Source organism: Austrofundulus limnaeus, unplaced genomic scaffold (genome assembly GCF_001266775.1).
Source record: "Austrofundulus limnaeus strain Quisiro unplaced genomic scaffold, Austrofundulus_limnaeus-1.0 Scaffold10, whole genome shotgun sequence".
NCBI lineage: Eukaryota > Metazoa > Chordata > Actinopteri > Cyprinodontiformes > Rivulidae > Austrofundulus > Austrofundulus limnaeus.
Genome location: NW_013952412.1, coordinates 2,092,830 through 2,096,358, shown reverse-complemented (window position 1 = coordinate 2,096,358; position 3,529 = coordinate 2,092,830). Strand labels below are relative to the sequence as shown.

The following is a 3,529-nucleotide window of genomic DNA, read 5'->3' as shown; positions in this document are numbered from 1 at the left end:
ATCTACAACAAACAAAAGAAAAAGACAAAAAAGAAGCCGAAATAGCAATCCTCAACAACTTCTTAGTTTTTACACCAGGAGCCAAAGGTCTTTCATGAAATCACATCCCCAGCAATGGGCAGTTGTAAAATTAAGCTGTAAAAGGGTTCATACACCCGTAGTTGGCGGAGTTGTGCATATATTGTACATGAATTGTTGCCAACTAGTAAGTGTCAAATTGAACTTGCACTTCAGAATTAGCTTCCACTAGTTTTTCTACAGCATAAATGCTTTTGAAGTTGCGGACCTAAATATTTTCATAAGCGCTTTAGAAATTGTGGAGCTAATTTTTAGGTTAGCGCTGCCCACCACTGGTTGTTACATTTGTCGTGCTGTTTTCTACTTCTCTGAGGTTTAAATATCACCCAATGATGAGAAACAATGCCAGACAAATATTTTTGCCCATGTCTGTCTGTGTAAGTGCATGAATGTAAATGTGTTTGTCTTTTAGCAAAATATCTCATTAACCACAGGGTTGATTTTTTAAGTTAGCAGAACGTAATTATTGGACACTTATCTAAAACTGGTTTATATATGAAATCAACATTATTCAATATGGCTACCACACCTAACTTACATTAAAAATGCAAAAAGATGGCTGTAACTCGGTCAATTTTACAAGTATTGAGCAGATATTTTGTGTGCTTTTTGCTGCATATATTCTAAAAATCAAGATAGAACTTCACGTCAACCATCGCTGATGCCCCCCGTCACCATTCAGTAGTGACCAACTGTTAGCAGTTTTGTTGGAATCATCATTATTTAAATAATCTCATAAGGCTAACAGGCGGACTGTCAAAGAGATGGACGGGGAACTAAAGTGAGCAGGTCTCGTTTATGACGCACACACAATTTGTTCCTGATCAGATCATGTCTTTGGTAATTAGATTATCTCAAGGACCTCTGGGTGGATTTTAAAAAGTAACTAAAACCCAAATCAACTCAATCCAATAAGGCTCAGACCCGCTGGGCTCGCCCACCAGTGACGAGTGGGACCTTCCACTGCTGTGAAACTAGCTGTGTCACTCTGGTTACTCTTTGTGTTTCAATGAGGAAGCCCACCAGTTCTCCTCACATGTGGACATTCAGAAATGACAGAGCTGGAGGAAAAGAGGAGGAGGAGATGAAGGCAAAGAGACACATTGACGTCTCCCTCGTATCAAACACAAAACGAACTGAATTAACTTACAGAAGCAATCCTATTTGTGGTTCAATATTTTTTAAACTAACAAAGTTGCTGTTCCATGTCATCACAATTTCTGGAATTAAGAACAAAAGAGTCTGAAGAAAAATATAAGAAGTATAAAAACAAACTGATATGGATTGTAAGAAAACATAAAAAAAATTGACACGGAGTCGGTTTTGGTTAGTTCTGTTATTTAAAGATTATTGTGTTTGAATGTATTTTATTTTAAATGTATTTTTTCTTGTTTAAAAAGGAGCAGATATAAGATTTATTTCTTCTTTCTGCTTCCTTTCATTTTCTTGTAAATTGATTTTTTGTTTTGTTATAAAAATTGTTCAGTTTTAACCGAAAATGAATAAATTTTTCGAAAAAAAAATACTTCAACATTCCCAGTTCTCTGTAATAAATCTTGTTTGTTGATGTTTAATCCTGTGAACGGGGCGGTCACTCATAATCAGTTTATCATTACTGAGCCTCGGCACCGCAAACTTTTTTCATATGATGGACTTCCTGGCTCCTCCACCGTCGCAGCAGTGGGGTTTAGGATGGAGCAGCAGAGAGATGAGACGGTGGCAAAGAGCCTCGTGTGTCTTCTGATTGTTCTGAGGGGCACAGAACATGCATCAGTCCTGGTCTGAGCCGTCTTGTGAATTTCAAATGAACCTTTGAAACAAAAAGAAATGAGAAAATATTATTCCTGTGCTGTTTACACCCCAGTCATATTTTATACAATGTTTTGCTGAAGTTTACATGTTTGAAATCATCATGAAACTTTACATTTTACAAAATACACAATTTTTTTAGAAATGTTTTCAGAAATGCTAGTTTGTCAAATTAAGCTAGCCGCCAGTTCGAGAAGGGGTTATCTGTGGAATGAAAGTGGGCGTGTCACAAGAGTGGGCGTGTCTAAACCATAAACACTGTGGGCTACGAGGCCTACATGACGGTATCCTTAGACCCTCCTTGATGTCTTTACAGCCTGACCCTGACCCCAACACTAAGGTTAACCAGGAGAAATGTGACCCAAGTAGGGTTCTCCAGAAAAAGTGGTGCCGTACAGTAACGCCCCTTTTGTTCTTGTCCAATCAGGTGGTGCCGTACATTAACGCCCCTTTTGTTCTTGTCCAATCAGGTGGTGCCGTACGGCGACGCCCCTTTTTTGCTTGTCCAGTCAGGTGTTTCCCTTTAAAAAAGTCCATCAAATCAGGTGTGTCGCTTTAGAGTCGCCTTTCGTTGGGACACGCCCACTCATGCGCAGAGACCCCTACTTGGCCAGTTCCCTCATCCTGACCACACCTCCTCGCTCCTGGCTGTGTCCCTCAGTAGCACCGCCCACTTTATTGGAATTGTACAAATTAGCCTGGGGGTGGGGTTATGCTTTCACGGGGGGGGGGGGGGGGTTACACTTTAAAGAAACCTTTATAATGTAATAACTGGAAGTCTGTCTACAAAAAGTGATCTTTGGAGCAAGTGCACTGTAACATGCCCAACACAGCTATCTGATAATCACAAAACAAAAAAGCCCATAAAACTGACAATTTTGCACAGATTGGTGTCGTTGTTGTTGAGACTCATTTCCAACACATACTCCAAACTTGAGATTATGCATGAGGTTAAGATTTTTGACCCAAATGGTCACAATCCCTTTATTGTTCAATGTAAGAAGAATTCTGGCATGATAGGTGGTGGGCGATATTCCTTCAAGAAATTCTTTAATTTTATACATTTTGAACTGCATTTGCAGGTAATTATTTTTGCAGTTTACAAAAATAATATTGAAAAAGAGACACAATCCACACTGAAAACCATAACTTGTAAGATGTACTTGAAAAAATCCTGATTTATTCACAAATCTTTAACTATTCTTAATAACTTTTACTAGATAATGATGAGTAAATATTACTTGAATTTTTAACATTTAAATTTACTTTAAAACAAGAGCAAATTGTTGCAAGTATCTTTTCTAGTAAATCGTACAAGTTCTTTATAACAGTGCACATGCGTCAAGCACAATATTGTAGCATGACACCTCACAGCTACAGAGAGAGTGTAGCTCATGTTGTAGTTCAAGACTTCACCACCAGGTGGCAGTTTTGAAGAACCTTTATTGGATTCTTCTTCATGAACAACACAAAGTGAAACTCACAGGTCTTATTAATGACTAGGCCTACCACTCTCACTTATAGTTACTTCTGCTGAACGGTTTAACACAAGTTAACAAATAATGAACACACAAGTTAGAGTAACACAACAGACTAATTGCTGAAAGAACAATGTTAACCAATTCCCTAAAATGATTTAACA

The 3,529-nt window shown here is 38.2% G+C and overlaps 1 protein-coding gene across 1 annotated transcript in view; it reads left to right on the top strand.

Moving 5' to 3' along the window:
- Positions 1-3,529, top strand: part of unc5da (unc-5 netrin receptor Da) — a gene marked incomplete in the record, with an annotated part of 274,340 nt that overhangs the window by 159,301 nt on the left and 111,510 nt on the right.